The sequence below is a fragment of the Podarcis raffonei genome, chromosome 13 (genome assembly GCF_027172205.1).
Source record: "Podarcis raffonei isolate rPodRaf1 chromosome 13, rPodRaf1.pri, whole genome shotgun sequence".
NCBI classification, from domain to species: domain Eukaryota; kingdom Metazoa; phylum Chordata; class Lepidosauria; order Squamata; family Lacertidae; genus Podarcis; species Podarcis raffonei.
Genome location: NC_070614.1, coordinates 3134774 through 3153487, shown reverse-complemented (window position 1 = coordinate 3153487; position 18714 = coordinate 3134774). Strand labels below are relative to the sequence as shown.

General features: G+C 47.8%; 1 protein-coding gene across 12 annotated transcripts in view; it reads right to left on the bottom strand.

The window, feature by feature from the left end:
* The window catches only part of LOC128400250 (poly(rC)-binding protein 3-like), a 285355-nt gene that overhangs the window by 167768 nt on the left and 98873 nt on the right, over positions 1-18714 (bottom strand). Inside the window, exon 1 of one of the 12 annotated variants that reach the window (XM_053362397.1) lies at positions 13513-13769. The exons of the other annotated variants lie outside the window; for them this stretch is intronic. The gene's annotated coding sequence lies outside the window, so the exon portion shown is untranslated. Of the gene's footprint in view, positions 1-13512; positions 13770-18714 lie in introns of those variants that run through there. 12 annotated transcript variants of the gene reach the window in all.

Sequence of the window (18714 nt, the reverse complement as noted above, 5' to 3'; positions counted from 1 at the left end):
TGAACGCAGGCTGTCTCCTTATCTTAGTTTTAAGTCTTTTATTCCCTTAGCAAAACACAACAGTTATAAATCTCCTGGTGACAATGCACTCATGGCTGCTCTCTCGCAACGGAGCAAAACACACACTGACTGAGACACAGAAAACACTCCCCTCAGTATTCTAAAACCACGCCTCAGAATGTGAGACGTCACTCAGAACTTCTTAACCCTGTGAGTTCTGAGCCTCTCTCCACACCCCCTCTCGAATCACATTCTGAGAGGAGTTGTGAACACATATTTATAGACCTCTGAGTGTTCAACACTTTCCCCATTGCCTTTCGCCCCTTCCTGGCATCGTTGTTAGGCACCTGTTGAACCTCACAAATCTCAGGTTCGCACTGTGCGAAACCAACCCACGCATTTGTGACCTGAAACCTCTCAGGTGGAATTCCCTTTGTAGCCCGAGATGACCGTCTGGGCACAAACTGGGGTGCTCCTTCTGACCCACTGGGGCCAGCATGTGCGTCTTCCTCTTCATCAGAAGAGTCCCCCTCTGACTTGACACGTCTGTGAGCTTTCTCCATTACGCGTACAGGAGATGAGGGCTCACTCTTGGACACTCTTTTAACAACCTGTGGAGACGCCCTACTCTGTTCAGGGACCTGGTCTCCACCAGCAGGTTCAGGCTCTGGCTCTCCCTCCTCCTCAGAGTCAGACAGACAATCTGAGTGAACGTCAGAGCTCGCTTTGCGCCTTGCCCAACCATCCTGCTCAAAGAACTCAGCCTGTTTACTGACCAGAAGCTTGGTCTGATCACCTTCTGGATATGCGAACCTCCATCCCTTTGTCGTAGGTTCATACCCACAGAAGATCATTTCCTGGTACCTTGGGCCACCCTCCTGCTGCTGAAACTTTGGTACAGGCACCATGGCTCTGCTACCGAAAGCACGAAAGAAATGCACAAGCGGCTTCTTTCGATGAAGCAGGAAATACGGGGTTTCACCTACCACTGAACTGTAGCACCTGTTCATCGTGAAATTGGCTGTCTTTACCGCCTCCCCCCAAAAACTTTGAGGCAAACCAGAGTCATCCAGTAGAATCTCTGATGCTTGAACCAGAGCTTTACTCCTAAGCTCTGCCACGCCACTCTCCTGAGGAGAAGTCACCTTGTGACGTATCCCTCTCTGGCGAAAGAAACCCTTTAGAGCAGACCCAGTGACCTCTGAACCTCGGTCACACTTGAACCCCTGCACCTTGGTGGAGAACCTTAGTTCCACCTCGGCAACCCAATCTTTGATCAGTTGTGTTGCCTCCTCCTTAGTTCTCAGCGTGTACGCCCATGCGTTCTGCGTAAATTCATCTGTCAGCACCATCAGAACCTTGGCCTTGCCCAGACTTGGCTGTGGCATACCAAAAAGGTCTGCATGTACAAGCTCAAAAGGCTTTGTGGTTACTCTCTCCACCCTGGGATGATTAAATCCCTTGTTCCTGGCTTTTCTGCAAGCTCTGCAATTCAAAGGTTGACCACATTCTTTTACCTTGCAACCTTTGGTGCACTCTGATAACATCTGAATGTCTTCACAGGAACCATGTGACATTCTCTTGTGCCACACGCAAGCACACGGCACATGAGTGTGATCAGTGGCTTTCCCAGTATTCCCCTCACCCTCCAGAGGTGTTTCCAGAACAAAGAGGTTGTTCTGATTCTTCTCAATACGTGCTAGCTGCGTCCCCCCTCTGGAAATTGTACTAACATTTTTCTCAAAACACACTGCATATCCCTCCTGTAAGAGACAAGGTACAGATAAAAGACAATGTTTTATCTCAGGTACGACGTAGACCTTCAGCTCTGCCTGTAAGAAAGAGACAAACAAGTTTGCAACATGAGTCACATGTCTCTGTGAATGATCAGCAAAGACAACTGTTTTCCCAGCTGAAACAGCTCTGCAGTTCCTTATCTCGACACCAGGTGTCTCTGTTACCAGATGGGCATTAGCGGCCGAGTCCACAACCCAACGCAGCACTCTCTCCTCACTGGAGTTGTCCTTCTTTGTTGCCTTAGCAACAGACTTCCTGCTGTTCCCGACCTTGCAGGTGGTGTTGTCCAACACTGCCATTGAAGCAGTCAGCTGATAAGCGTTTCCTTCCCCCTCTGGAGCACGTACTATCTGCGGTTTCCCACGCCTGCCTCCTCTTCTGGACTGGTTGCCATGGAAACCCGGCTGGTTCCCATGGGAAGCAACCTTGGACACATCCTGCCCTGTCTCCCTTGCTCTCTGTGGGCAGCTGCAACACAGATGGTCAGAAGAATTGCAGACAAAACAACGCCGAGTGGAAAACTTTGCAAACTTGCCTTTGGTCTTCTCTGCCCCCCCTCAACCTTTCCAGCAGCACTCCTTGAGGCTTTTCTGCTTTTGGGGACGTGGCCTTTGGCTTCTGCTGTGGTTTCTCTGCAAACCCCCTCCAGCTCCTGCCAAACAGCCTGGGCACTCTCAAGACCCTTGGAATGGCCTGCACCCCCACTCTCAGGTGCAAAGTTCCCAGTGGAACAGATTGCCACTGCATTTCTCTTCTCTTCTCTCAGCTGCTCTCCAGCACACAGCTCATGTGTGGAGGCATTGTTACAGCCTTCCAACACAGTCCCAGCCCCCTCTGGGCTTTCTGGGCGTCCCTCAGCCCCTCCTGGGCTTGGTGCTTCCTCAGAGCAATTCTCAGCCCCCTCTGGCCTGGCTCCCACTACTTTCTTCAGTGCCTGCCACGTGACCCAGGGCTTGCTCCCGTCCACCTTATCAAAAGGGACTGACGACTTCTGGCTGTCTGCCATCTTCACCTGGGGCCCAGCCTACTTACAGTAACAGCAGTAGCACCTCCCGGTCCAGCAGATCAGATCTTCCCAGCGAGCTCCCCTCTGCCTCAAACGTTAGGCACAGCTCTGGCTGGCACCAGCTTCTCCTCAGCCGGCTTCTCCACACGCACGAACGTTGCTTATCTCTGCTTCAGGCGTTTGCTGATGACCCCATAACCTCAGCCATCCCGGGGGGTCCGGCACGCTTCCGCTGCGCGGCTCTGATTTTCCCCCAGGGACCTCCGACTCCAGCAGCACGTAAACACAGCGGAACAGAAGCAGGGTCGCCGCGTGTGCGCAATAACTCAGGCTGAACGCAGGCTGTCTCCTTATCTTAGTTTTAAGTCTTTTATTCCCTTAGCAAAACACAACAGTTATAAACCTCCTGGTGACAATGCACTCATGGCTGCTCTCTCGCAACGGAGCAAAACACACACTGACTGAGACACAGAAAACACTCCCCTCAGTATTCTAAAACCACGCCTCAGAATGTGAGACGTCACTCAGAACTTCTTAACCCTGTGAGTTCCTCCACAACCTCAGATATGCAGATGACACAACCTTGATGGCAGAAAGTGAGGAGGAATTAAAGAACCTTTTATTGAGGGTGAAAGAGGAGAGCGCAAAATATGGTCTGAAACTCAACATCAAAAAAACGAAGATCATGGCCACTGGTCCCATCACCTCCTGGCAAATAGAAGGGGAAGAAATGGAGGCAGTGAGAGATTTTACTTTCTTGGGCTCCATGATCACTGCAGATGGTGACAGCAGTCACGAAATTAAAAGTCGCCTGCTCCTTGGGAGAAAGGCGATGGCAAACCTAGACAGCATCTTAAAAAGCAGAGACATCACCTTGCCAACAAAGGTCTGTATAGTTAAAGCTATGGTTTTCCCAGTAGTGATGTATGGAAGTGAAAGCTGGACCATAAAGAAGGCTGATCGCCAAAGAATTGATGCTTTTGAATTATGGTGCTGGAGGAGACTCTTGGAGAGTCCCATGGACTGCAAGAAGATCAAACCTCTCAATTCTTAAGGAAATCAGCCCTGAGTGCTCACTGGAAGGACAGATCCTAAAGCTGAGGCTCCAATACTTTGGCCACCTCATGAGAAGAGAAGACTCCCTGGAAAAGACCCTGATGTTGGGAAAGATGGAGGGCACAAGGAGAAGGGGACGACAGAGGATGTGATGGTTGGATGGTGTTCTCGAAGCTACCAAGATGAGTTTGACCAAACTGCGGGAGGCACTGGAAGACAGGAGTGCCTGGCGTGCTCTGGTTCATGGGGTCACGAAGAGTCGGACACGACTAAACGACTAAACAACAACAACAACAACAAGCTCTTACTGCAAACCCGTCTTTAATACTTGACTTTCTATTTTTGTGAAATGCACGTTTAGACAACCAAGCATACATCTCACTCATATGGAAAAAACGTCAGCATAATTTGTTATACCAAAGCCAATTTACTCTAAATGGTAAATGCCCTATGGAGAAGGAAACCTATCCTGTTTTAATATAATTGTGAAGGTAGGACACATCTCCAGCAGCCTCCGTGCTGAAAATAAATGACCATCATGGAGAAATGCAACAAATAAGGACAGAATGCACTTTGCAGGTAGTCACAAATGCTATTGTTTCAGAGTGTGGTTCTTTATGGTTTTAATTAAAGTAACACCACTGGGATTTTTAAAAGGCTGCAGATTAGGTTTCTGGATTCAAACTGAGTTGAGGAAATAGGTAGGAACCTGAGCATATCCTTTGCTGGGTAGACCAGACAACTGGACTAAGAGCTCCCTGTTGTAGGATATAAAGTTTGTGAACATATTATCATTATTTTGTGTGATCTCAGAAGCTAAGCAGGGTGAGGCCTTGTTAGTACTTGGATGGGAGATGGTCTGGGAAAACTGGGTGCCATAGGCTTTGTTGAGATTAATGCCTTGCAGAGGGTTGGGCTAGGTGACCCATGGAATCCCTTCCAATTTTACGATTCTGATTCTATGATTATTATTTCTTAAACTCCTAAAAACCCAGGTGCTGCATAAATCATAATTTAATCGAATAGATCCTGTCAGTAGGTTCACAACCTAAAAAAAATGAACTGATACAAGAGTAAGGATAGAGAAGAGGGGAAACGGAGGATGTGCAGTACACATAACAAGGCAGCCATTAAATTCACAGCTGTTTTTCCCCTAATTGTAGCAAGAAACTTGAAAGTAATGCTTTGGGGGTGTTTTCTGCTAAGGGGACAGGACACCTTCACCGCATCGAAGGGACGAAGGACGGGACCATGTATCGTCAAATCTTGGGTGAGCACCTCCTTCCCTCAGCCAGGGCATTGAAAATGGGTCGAGGATGGGTATTCCAGCATGACAATGACCCAAAACACACGGCCAAGGCAACAAAGGAGTGGCTCAAGAAGAAGCACATTAAGATTCTGGAGTGGCCTAGCCAGTCTCCAGACCTTAATCCCATCGAAAATTGGTGGAGGGAGCTGAAGGTTTGAGTAGCTACACATCAGCCTCGAAATCTTACTGACTTGGAGAGGATCAGCAAAGAGGAGTGGGACAAAATACCTCCTGAGATGTGTGCAAACCTGGTGGCCACCTACAAGAAATGTCTGACCTCTGTAATTGCCAACAAGAGTTTTGCCACCAAGTACTAAGTCATCTTTTGCAAAGGGATCAAATACTTATTTCACTCATTATAATGCACATCAATCTCTTGACTTCTGGGTTTCTGGAGGTTTTCCTGTTGTTATTCTGTCTCTCACAGCTACAATAAACCTCATTAAAATAATGAACTGGTCATTTCTTTGTCAGAGGGCAAACGGGCAAATTTAGCAGGGGATCAAATACTTTCCCCCCTCACTGTAGATGGGGAAAACAAGATGAAAATGAGTTCAATATAGAGAATGTATCTATGGCCACTGATAAGACAGAAAAGCTGCCAGATGTGCCAGATGACTCTAATTTAATGCTTTCAAAAGATATTTAGAAGGAGGTTTACAAAAAGTAGTAGTGCTATACCATTAATGTGTAGGTTTTTCTTAAAGGAGCTACTTGGGAAATCAGTAGAAAAGACAAAGACCCTGTGCAGAACATGGTGTAATTTCAGAACAAGAAAAATTTATTTCAGAATGAAAGCAGTAATGGTTGGTCCACTCAGGTGGTCTGTGGCATGTCTGTAAAAATGCAATGAAAAATCATCAGGAGGCGTATAGACAGCGGCTGGAGAATCATCTACAAAGTAACAACACCAGGCAGGTGTGGCAAGGTGTACAAGAATTAACAGGGTATAAATCCAAGGATTCCCTGGCAGACGAGGGAGGGGCATCCCTCGCAGAGGATTTGAATGCCTTTTTTGCCCGTTTTGAAGTAACATCTGCAGCAACACCTGCTGAGGCTTTACCACCACCACCACCACTCCCTGGGAAGGCTTTGCCATCATCACTACCATCACCATCATCAGTACAAAGGAATGTAGTAGTCTCTGTGGAAAAAGAAGAGATGAGGAAGGTGTTGAAGGGAATCAACCCAAGGAAGGCCGCAGGGCCAGATGGGGTAGCTGGAAGGGTATTGAGAGACTGTGCAGATCAACTAGCAGGAGTTTTCACTGGGATTTTAAATCGATCCCTAGCCCAGGCTATTGTTCCATCCTGCCTAAAGTCCTCTATTATCGTTCCAATAGCAAAAAAATCTAACCCAGAAGATCTGAATGACTTTCGTCCAGTAGCACTCACACCTATAATCATGAAGTGCTTTGAAAAGCTGGTACGAAATTATGTCATTGCCTGCCTACCAGAGGGACTGGACACATTCCAATTTGCTTATAAAACGAAAAGATCGACGGAGGACGCTGTGGCGATTGCCCTCCATGCTGTCCTTGCACATTTGGAGCAGCGGGGGGGTTATGCCAGACTGCTTTTTTTAGATTTCAGCTCGGCATTTAATACCATTCTACCACAGCGTCTGATGTCTAAACTGGAAGATCTGGGGCTTCCGTTATCACTTTGTGGGTGGATATTGGACTTTTTGTCAGACCGCCCCCAGAGGGTTCGGTTGGGCCCTTATACCTCTAATATGCTTAAGACTAACACAGGAACACCACAGGGATGCGTACTCAGTCCGCTCCTTTATATTCTCTACACGTACGATTGTGTCGCTGCTCACCCTAATAATAGGGTTGTCAAATTTGCAGATGACACAACCGTGATTGGGCTCATCCCTGAAAGGGAGGGCGAAACGGATTATAGAGATGAGGTGGAGCGGCTGACAGAGTGGTGCAGAGCTAACAACTTGCTCATAAATACAAGGAAGACAAAGGAGCTTGTGGTGGACTTCAGGAGACAGAAGAGCAATGTCCAGCCACTTTTGATTGATGGGGTCTGTGTGGAGAGGGTAACAACGTTCAGATTTTTGGGCATTGAATTACAAGAGGATCTGTCCTGGAGTGTCAACACAAGGGGGCTTGTGAAGAAGGCGCAGCAGAGACTGTACTTTTTGAGAATTCTAAGGAAAAACCATCTTCCGCAGAAACTGCTGCTTGCCTTCTATCACTGTGCCATTGAGAGCGTGCTCACTTATGGCTTATGTGTGTGGTACGGAAGCTGTACTACCCAGGACAGGATGGGGTTGTGCAGAGTTGTTAAGGCAGCAGAGAGCATTGTTGGCTGCCCACTCTCCACCTTAGAGCAGATTTATGCCACAAGGTGCCATAGGAAGGCACTGGACATAGTAAAAGATCCATCGCATCCTGGTCACTGTCTCTTCGAGCTCCTGCCGTCGGGACGGAGATACAGGACGATGAAGACAAGAACGAGCCGTCTTAAGAACAGCTTCTTCTCCAGAGCGATTTCGGCCCTGAATGGGAAGCCTGGACTTTGAAAGTCATCTAATCTTCCTTGCTGTACTATACTGTATTGTTTTAATTAGTGTTTTTATGGAGCAGTCAAGTAATTTCGTTGTCCCCGAGAGGGGGCAATGACAATTGCTGCAACAGACAGAAAAAATACCGTATTTTTCACTCTATAGGATGCACTTTTCCCCCTTCAAAAATTAAGGGGAAATGTGTGTGCGTCCTATGGAGCGAATGCAGGCTCCTTGGCTTCAGCGATAGCAACGCGAAGCCTCCAAAGTGCAAAGGGAGCACTCCCTCCACGCTCCGGAGGCTACGCGTTGCTTTCGCTGAAGCCTGGAGAGCGAGAGGGGTCAGTGAGCACCGACCCCTCTTGCTCTCCAGACTTCAGGGATAGCCGCCTGAAGCCTTTGGAGCGCAGCGGGAACTCGTGCTGCGCTCCAAAGGCTTCGCAACCTTGCCGCCGCTCCCAGCCCCGCAGCTAAAAACGAAGCCAAGACAGCAAGCGGGATCCATCCCACTCGCTGTCTTGGCTTCTTTGCTCTTTGGGGCGGGGCGGGGAATAAGTTTTTTTCTTGATTCCTCCCCCTAAAAACTAGGTGCACCCTATGGTCTGGTGCGCCTTATGGAGCGCAAAATATGGTAATTAGGAAGTCTGCCAAGAGCTTCAGCCACTTTTCCAGTGGTCGTGGGTTGGGGGGAAGTGTGAGAACTGCTGATGTAAATATTGTTTGCTATTTTGAAGTAAACTTACGTTTTTAATGAAAACTTTTCACACATTTTAATCATATTTAAGCTATGTACAATATGTGTTAGGACCCAGACAAAAACACTGGTGCAGGCTCTTTATAGGTAATATCACACTTTCTGGTTGATACAGTGGTACCTCGGGTTACATACGCTTCAGGTTACATATGCTTCAGGTTACAGACTCCGCTAACCCAGAAGTAGTACCTTGGGTTAAGAACTTTGCTTCAGGATGAGAACAGAAATCGGGCGGCGGCAGCAGGAGGCCCCATTAGCTAAAGTGGTGCTTCAGGTTAAGAACAGTTTCAGGTTAAGAACGGACCTCCGGAACGAATTAAGTACTTAACCCGAGGTACCACTGTACAACAACAACAACAACAACAACAACAACAACAACAACAACAACATTTTATTATTTGTACCCCGCCCATCTGGCTGGGTTTCCCCAGCCACTCTGGGCGGCTTCCAACAAAGATGAAAGATACACTAAAATGTCACATATTAAAAACTTCCCTGATGTCTTCTGAATGTCAGGTAGATGTTTATCGCTTTGACATCTGATGGGAGGGCGTTCCACAGGGCGGGCACCACTACCGAGAAGGCCCTCTGCCTGGTTCCCTGTAACTTGGCCTCTTGCAGTGAGGGAACCGCCAGAAGGCCCTCGGCACTGGATCTCAGTGTCGGGGCAGAACGATGGGGGAGGAGACGCTCCTTCAGATATACTGGACCGAGGCCGTTTAGGGCTTTAAAGGTCAGCACCAACACTTTGAATTGTGCTCGGAAACGTACTGGGAGCCAATGTAGGTCTTTCAAGACCGGTGTTATATGGTCTCGGCGGCCGCTCCCAGTCACCAGTCTAGCTGCCGCATTCTGGATTAGTTGTAGTTTCCGGGTCACCTTCAAAGGTAGCCCCACGTAGAGCACATTGCAGTAGTCCAAGCGGGAGATAACCAGAGCATGTACCACTCTGGCGAGACAGTCTGCAGGCAGATAGGGTCTCAGCCTACGTACCAGATGGAGCTGGTAAACAGCTGCCCTGCATACAGATTTGACCTGTGCCTCCATGGACAGCTGTGAGTCCAAAATGACTCCCAGGCTGCGCACCTGGTCCTTCAGGGGCACAGTTACCCCATTCAGGACCAGGGAATCCTCCACACATGCCCGCCTCCTGTCCCCCCAAAACAGTACTTCTGTCTTGTCAGGATTCAACCTCAATCTGTTAGCCGCCATCCATCCTCCAACCGCTTCCAGACACTCACACAGGACCTTCACCGCCTTCACTGATTCTGATTTAAAAGAGAGGTAGAGCTGGGTATCATCTGCATACTGATAAACACCCAGCCCAAACCTCCTGATGATCTCTCCCAGTGGCTGCATGTAAATGTTGAAAAGCATGGGGGAGAGGACAGAACCCTGAGGCACCCCACAAGTGAGAGCCCAGGGGTCTGAACACTCATCCCCCACCACCACTTTCTGAACACGGCCCAGGAGGAAGGAGCGGAACCACTGTATGACAGTGCCTCCAGCTCCCAGCCCCTCAAGACGGTCCAGAAGGATGTTATGGTGGATGGTATCAAACGCCGCTGAGAGATCCAGCAGAACTAGGAAACAGCTCTCACCTTTGTCCCTAGCCCGCCGGAGATCATCAACCAGTGCGACCAAGGCAGTTTCAGTCCCATGATGAGGCCTGAATCCCGACTGGAAGGGATCCAAATGGTCCGCTTCTTCCAGGCGTGCCTGGAGTTGTTCAAGCAAGTCACAACTCCTTTATAGCTGCTAGTCTGTGAGAATATAGCAGCAAGCTGTGACCGAAGACTGTTTCGCAGGAGTCCCCCAGGGAAAGAGATGGAAGGTTGGTGAGATCTCCCCAAAGACGTGATTCATATCGTTCACAAGTAACACAGAAAATGAAACACACTGATTAGAAAACACACTGCAGCCCTGATTTTAAAGAGGATAGTATTCATGGAATCATTTTGTCAAGAACTATTAAGAACCTACAGACTCACATCCTTCAGGCCCCCCCTTCAAAATGTAACAGTCCTGTCTATTGGACATTTATCAGAATTTTGGTCAGTTTAGTTTTAAATGACTCAATCAATAGGGTTTTGGAGGGCACATCTCTTGGGAGATAATTGCACAGGAAAATAAATTGCACTGTCAGGAAGATTTCTCTGATATTCAGCATTTCAGGTCAAGCACATTCACAGACTCCTTCATAGGTTTGTTTTTGTTGTTTAAATGAAACCTAAACCTTGTCCTCCCCCCCCCCCGACTACTCAGATGAAAGAATACATGTTTTCGAGAGAGAAACACCTCCCCCCCACAAAAGACACTTGGCCTTGCCAGCTATGCCATGCCCTCCATCCCCATCCTCAAATACCTGCTCAGCCTTCCATGCCCACTGGACACTGTTAGTCGTCATTGAGCCATTTGGGGTTTTCTCCCCCTGTATATATTGCATTTTGGCAAACCTATAGGTAACTCCCTGTTTTGTGGATGGATTTTGGCCTACCTACCTAAGAATCCACACTTCAATAATGAGTTTAGTATATAGGATGTTGCTTTTTTAAAAAAAAAAATCAGCAGTGAACAGTATTATGCAATAGAAACAGGCATCAAAGCACCACTACTTGAAAATATGAGCAATTTAAATAACTGAAAGGCAAATGGAAACACGAACATTTACACAACATTGCATTACAGACACAATGCTAAGAGTAGCTCTAAAATGAAATGGGAGGGAGAACAACCACATAAGAGGAAAGAAACAGCAGCAACTGAGGCCATGGAGGACTCCTGACCAAAATCATGTTAGATTCACACCAAGCCATTCATGTTTATTTCACAGGCTCTTAACTGTGTTACACATCCTTAGGGGAAGGATGACTAATTTGGGAATAATTGTAATGCGGTTAATTTTCCTCAATTTCAGCTAGTATGAATAGCCTGATCTTTTTCATCTTTTGTGATGCCAAACAGCCCACACTTCAACACCAGACTAGATTCATGATTTGTGACCATCTTATACAGTAGCCCCCTCACCTGCAAAAAAGCCCACACACGCCAATCAGCAGAAATCAGTTTTCCAAACATGAAAACCAAGAGGTATCACTTGATCTACAATATTCTGTGTGCTGCTCAGCTACACCATTCAAGATGCTATGCAGCACTGCAAGCAGAACATAATACCAGCCACAGTGTGACATAAGCATAAATAATTCATACACCCACAATGGCATTGTTAAAAATAGACTATTCTTTGTGACACTATCAGACGTGCTCCTTTGAGAATTTGTTGTACCTCGAGACAAGAGGCTTTCAAAGTGGATGGGGAATGACATCTTCATCCGTGCCTGTGTGCAAAGCCCCATTAGTAAGGCACAATATCAAGGTGCAACTGCTAACACAGTGAAGCTCCGTTTCAAAACCATTCAGTCACACAGCTCCACATGCATATATGGGGCAAGGAGGAAGTCGATCTTGAAGCAAACCAAAATCTATCCCAGACATCTGCAGACTGTGGCCTATGGCAGTGCCCTTGCAAAGTGATTCAGAACTGGGGACTCACTTAAGTATTGAGGTCTTGGCAAAAAAAATAAGAATTTCCGCAAGAGCATGCATGCCCTACCCCCCCCCCAAGGGATGTGGGTGGCGCTGTGGTCTAAACCACTGAGCATCTTGGGCTTGCTGATTAAAAAGTCGGCAATTCAAATCTGCACAATGGGGGGAGCTCCCATGGCTTTGTCCCAACTCCTGCCAACCTAGCAGTTTGAAAGCATACTGGTGCGAGTAGATAATTAGGGACTGCTGCGGTGGGAAGGTAAACAGAGTTTCTGTGCGCTCTGGCACTTGTCATGGTGCTCCATTGCACCAGAAGCAGTTTAATCATGCTGGCCACATGACCTAGAAAGCTGTCTGCAGACAAATGCCGGCTCCCTTGGCCTGAAAGCAGAGATGAGCGCCGCACCCCATAGTCAAATTTGACTGGACTTAACCATCCAGTGGTCCTTTACCTTTACCTATGGCCCCCCCAAAAACATGACAGTGCCACGGAACTCCTGGGTGGATTATGTGGACCCCCTGGGGTCCTCAGACCACCAACTGGGAACCACTGTTTTAGTGTATTGTCGTTTCCCCCCCTTTTTTATGGTTTTATCTTTTTGTAAGCCGCTTTGACGGGATTTTTTTAACAACCAAACTGAGTATAAATCTTATGAAACAAACAAAGAAAGAAATAAAAACCATAACAGGGCCTCACATTCACACATGGTAGATGGTAAACACTTCTCAGTGACACTTAAGAAACAAAACAATGTATTTTTGCTAATATTTTGTTGCATGCAGCATTGTAAACTAAGCAGCCATCTCTCCAGCTTTCACTCCAGCTATTCAAATTCCAGTTCAGATATTCATTCAACCGTATGAATGTGATTAATATTGTTGGCATCTGTCTGTCTTGAGAGACAATGGCAGGTGCCTTCAAGGGTAGCAGCACTGAAGTGACCTCCTTGGGGCATGGAGGTCTGAGATGCTCAGAATACAAGACACCTCCCCCTCTTAGCCTCACTGCTGGGCTCCAAAGGAAAGCTGAGCAAGATGTTTGGCACCAGCATGGCTGCAGGAGTTGCTGGAAGGAGGCATACAAGTCGCCATTCCACTGTCTTAGGGGCTCCATTCCAGATTTGTGTAGGGTTTACTCCTTAACTTTTTCTCTCCCAAATATATCACACAAGGCAGTGGAAGGGATTATTATTATAATTATTATATATTTATACCCCCACTTTCCCCCCCAATGGGACTCAAGGGGGCTTACAGATAAAAACAATAATCACTTAAAAATAGGGGGAAATAATTAAAAAATAATTAAACTATAGAATTAAAACTATATACATGTATATAAACTGTTTTAAACATACAGATAATCCCAATGAAAACAGCATGGCACCAGCCCTTTCTTTAACTTTACAAGAACTGCTTTGTGAGTTCTGCCTGAAACACGGCCTATGAAGACCTTAAACAAACCAATGGCCATAGTCCCAGTTTTTGACATTAGCCAGTTGCATACACCAAGTTTTACAGCCTCACCTCATGATCAACCATGGTTATCGTGCAGGTAGGTACCTCCTGAGAGTTTCCTCCCAAGGTGCTGTCCCTCTTGTCCTCTTCTCCATTTTTCTGGCCTCTGTGGACTCCTTTTTAACCTCCCATCATTAAAGGGGCTGGGTGAATCCCAGCAGCTACAAAACAAGCTCCCACACCCCTCTGTCTCTAGTGGGAGGGCACTTGAAGACCATTTGGAGTCAAGTTATTTCCAGTACCAACGGTCTGGGGAGCCTGTGTTTGAATGCCAACGAAACAAAAGCCTATGCTGCTGAGTTCAGAATGTTTCTGGCTCCTCACCATGGAAACCCACAAGCATGGGATAAGGTGCCAGTTCAGGCTCCATCAGATTCCAGAATGAGCACTATGGTGGCAGTTGGATGAGAAGGACAGGCAGAGAGGCCCAAGAACATTCCCTCCTCTCAGGTCAAGGGATTCTCATTCATACCGACCTAGGCTGAATAGTGTGAGTGGTGGAAGTTACTCATGAGTAAGTCAGTGAGGCAGACAGAGCCCAGCCTGATCTCACAGCACAGGCAGGATGGAGGGAATGGAAGCATTCATCCCTTGCTACAGATAGGACTGAACATGCATGTGTTTTCCGCTATTTTGCAAGTTTGTTGTCCTATTGTTTTCTACCGTCCACATCAGGAAATGTTGGTCAGTTAGTCATGACAGCTAAATGGAATCTCCATGCAAAAAATGAGTTCCTCTCTGAATTCCAGATATCCATGTGGACTTCTAGGGCCTTTGGGCAGCTGCTGGGAGAAACAAAATATTGAGCTAGATCAAGGGTGAGGAACCTTTGTCAGCTCAAGGACCACATTCTCTTCTGGGCAACGTTCTAGGGGCCATTCCAGTGGTAGGTGCAGGCAAAGGCAAAAAAAGCAAAGAATTATAGAGTTGGAAGGAACCACAAAGGTCATCTAGTCCACCCCCTGCAATGCAGGAATCTTTCACCCAACAGGGGGCTTGGACCCATAGCCCTGAGATTAAGAGTCTCATGCTCTACCAACTGAGCTATGGGTACTGTGTGGAGCAATGGATGTAAATTTTATCTTTGAACAGTAGGCTAGTTTCTCACCTACTCACACACGCCCCTCTCTATCCTCCCCCATCCAGGCAAGTAAGAGGCATTATCAGAGTCCAAGGACACATTTGAGCCAGGCAAAAGCACTCAAGGAGAATGCAAAGCAGGACTGGTGCTGAACATGGCCCAGATGGAAGGGTGTGTGGCTGGGCAGAGGCTGTACTGCAGGGCCAGGTAGAGAGGCCTGCAGGGCTGCATTCAGCTCCTGGCCCTGAGGTTTCCCACCACTGGGCGAGACAGACCATTGGTTCAATGCAATAAGCCAGGGGTAGGCAACCGAAGGCCCATGGGCCGGATGTGGCCCAACTGCCTTCTAAATCTGGCCTGCGGACGCTTTGGGAATCAGAGTGTTTTTACATGAGCAGAATGTGTCCTTTTATTTAAAATGCATCTCCGAGTTATTTGTGGGGCATAGGAAGTTGTTCATATTTTTTTTTCATGTGGCCCCCCCACATGGTCTGAGGGACGGTGGACTGGCCCACGGCTGAAAAAGGTTGCTGACCCCTGCAATAAGCGCTTACATTTCTAATCAGCACAAACTTTCTTAGCAGGATCTGAGGTGTATCAGTGGCTATTAGCCATAATGAATGGGTAAATATGTTGATTTCTGTTTCTCTCCGTTTCTTATTTTTTTCAATCTTAAGTTCAGTTCTCCATGTTTCCATATCTGACTGCAATTTTAAATAAATAAATAAATAAATAAATAAATAGATGAGTAGTTCTTACGAAAATTCATCAGTATTTTAGTGAGGATTTCTCCTAATATACTCGTTTTTGCAAAGCTATTTACCCCAATATAATGCATTTTATTTTCAAGACTATATAGAGACCTATGCATACGTTACCCTAGTGTGTGTGGGTCGGTGGGTGTTTGCACAGATTACTAGGCTAGCAAATATTTATTGCAAAATTCAGAGACATGCAGATTTTGAAGGATGGCTGTGTTTCAGTTTGCATGTTGTTTTGGAGAGTATGAATTACGCAAATTCACTTTTAAATGTGAACTAAATTGAGTTTCTCCTGCAATCCAATTGTAAATAACAGAAACTTCCATAATCAGAAGTAGCATGTCACTATGTGGGGTAAATAGCAAGGGACGGCCATCACTGTCATGCCCTGTTGTGATGGGATGGTGAGCTGCTTGTGCGTAAAATCCTAGTCCCTCAGAGTTTGGCTAAGTCCACAAACCTCTGTCTCTGACGGAGCTCCTTAAGCATGGCTCCATCAGTCGCTCGTTGAATCGGACAGTGGGCGTTTACGGAACTTCTTCCAGCATAAAAGCTCCTTAACGGAAACGCGTCTTCTGGACTCTCGGCGTGACAGTTTCCGGCGAGGAGTGGGTGTCCCTACAGGAGGTCCTGAAACCTCCCCACTGTTCTCGCTTGAAGTGTCTCTGAGCCCTCCCTCTGACTCACTTTCCCTTGGAACTCCACTTCTCCCCCTGCTGGTCCCCTCCTCAGCTGAATGGTCTCTCTCACCCTCCGTGAGCCCTTTCACCTCCTTAGTCTCAGATGGCAGTTCCCTGACATCCACCTCCCCTCCAGGGCCCCCTTCACCCCCTTCCCTCCCCTCCTCTGCGGGAGGCGAGGGAGCAAAACCCCTGAAGGAACCTCCCTCATCTTCCGAAGTTTCGAACACTTCCCTCCACCTCTTGCTGTTTCCGGTTTCCAAGTACTCCTCCTCATCGGAGTCTGTTCCTCCTTCCAACTCCGATTCCCTGAATCCTTCCAGTTCCTCCTCATCGTCGGTGGTGCCAAAGTACTCCCTCCGGAACCTCGCTACTGGCTGAGGTTTCCTGGGGAACCTTTGGTGGAACGTTTCGATCAAGATCTCGTCACGGACCTCCTCTGCCGTCACCCAGGTGTTTTCCGACTCCGGTTCCCCTTCCCACGCGACCAAATACTCCACCTGATTACCCTTCCACCTGGAGTCGATGATTTCCACCACATGGTTGCTGCTTTCCCTTTCTTCTATAGCTGGCCCCCGTGTGGATACCCCTTCACCTTCCCCCCTATATGGTGACAGTAATGACCTGTGGAATACTGGGTGCAGTTTCATGTGGTTCGGTAACCGGAGTCTGAAAGCCACTGGGTTGACCTGTTGGATGACCTCAAATGGTCCCAATCTTTTGGGTCTCAATTTCTTGCAACCCCCCTTGAACGGCAACCCTTGGGTTGATAGCCAGACCTGACTCCCCACCCTAATGGTTTCACCTTCCCTTCTGCTCTTGTCTGCCTGCCTCTTATATTCTTCTTTGGCCCTTTCTAAGTTGAGTTGGAGTTGACGATGGATCGCTTCCATTTCTTCTACAAAATGTTCAGCGGCCGGGACACTCCATCTCTCCCCTCCTCCCCCTGGAAACGCCCTGGGGTGGCACCCATAATTAGCCAAAAAGGGGCTCATCCCGGTGGACACATTCTCTGCATTATTGTAAGCAAATTCCGCTAGCGCCAACTTTTCGACCCAATCGTTCTCTCTGTCATTGACATAACACCTCAGGTATTGTTGGAGGATACCGTTTGCCCTCTCCGCCTGCCCATTGGTCTCAGGGTGCCTGGCAGTCGAAAAGTTGACCTCTACGTGCAACAAGCTCATAAGTTTCCTCCAGAATCTGGACGTGAACTGTTTCCCTCTGTCGGAGACCACCCTCAAGGGGGCGCCATGCAGCCTAAAAATATGTTCTACAAACAATTTCGCTGTCTCTTCCGCCGTGACTGCATGTGAGCAAGCTACAAAGTGACCCATCTTAGTTAACAGGTCTACTACGACTAGTATGGCGGTTTTCCCCCGGGATTTAGGCAGATCAGTCATAAAATCTATCGATACCGCCTCCCACGGTCGTTCTGGTGTGGGTAACGGTTCTAATAACCCCGCTGGTGCCCGCCTTTCTCCTTTGGCTCTCTGGCATTGGTCACACCTTCTCACATACTCCCGTACATCCTCCCTCACCTTGGGCCACCAAAACTCCCTGGTCACCAACCACATGGTCTTGTGTTGCCCAAAATGCCCCGCTGTGGGATTGTCGTGCAGCTGTTTGAGTACTCTCCCCCTCAATTCCCCTTCGGGTATATATAGAGCCCCTTTGTAATACAATGCCCCGTTTCTTTCTTCAAAACCTCCGGGGTCTTCTCCCTCTCTCCTTAAACCTCTGAGCTTATCCTGGGCGTATTCATCATTTACCGTTCCCTCTACCAGTTCTCTTTGCCCCACCCAGGCCGCCCCACACACCCAGTGGTCCTCTGGGATAATATGTCTCTCTTCAGGCGCTCCCTCCCCCTCCAAATATTCAGGTTTGCGAGAGAGAGCGTCCGCTCTGATGTTTTCTGGACCTGGCACATAGCAGATTTCAAAATGGAATTTGGAGAACTCCTGGGCCCATCTCACTTGTCGTTGGTTGAGCACTCGTGCCGTTCTCCAATACTCCAAATTCTTGTGGTCCGTACACACTTGCACCTTATGCTGTGCGCCAATTAGTAAGTGTCTCCATCTCCGGAACGCTTCGTGAATGGCGAGCAGTTCTCGGTCATATACGGTGTAGTTCCTCTCGGATTTGTTCAGCTTACGCGAAAAGAAGGCACACGGTCTCCATTCCGACTTATTGCTCCCTGGCTGAAGCAGCACCACCCCCACGGCCCGGTCTGAGGCATCAGTTTCCACTCTCATGGGTTTTTGTAAATCCACATGCAGGAGCTGTTCTTCCGAAGCAAATGCCCTTTTCAATTCCTCAAATGCTTGCTCCGCCTCCGCCGTCCAAACGAATTTCTTCTTGCTGCTTAGACAGTCCGTGATGGGAGCCGTTAAGTGGGCAAAGTTCTTGATGAATTTACGGTAAAAGTTCCCAAACCCTAAGAACCTTTGCACATCCTTTTTCGTTTTCGGTGTCTTCCATTCCAGCACCGCCTGGACCTTGCCTGGATCCATGGCTAATCCCTTGTCTGATAAGCGGTACCCCAGGAATTCCACCTCCTTGGTGTGAAACTGACACTTCTCCAATTTCACCCACAGCTGGTTTGCTTTCAGCTGGCTAAGCACTTCCCTGACATCCTTTACATGCTGCTCCTCATTCTCTGAATATATCAGCACGTCATCAAGGAAGG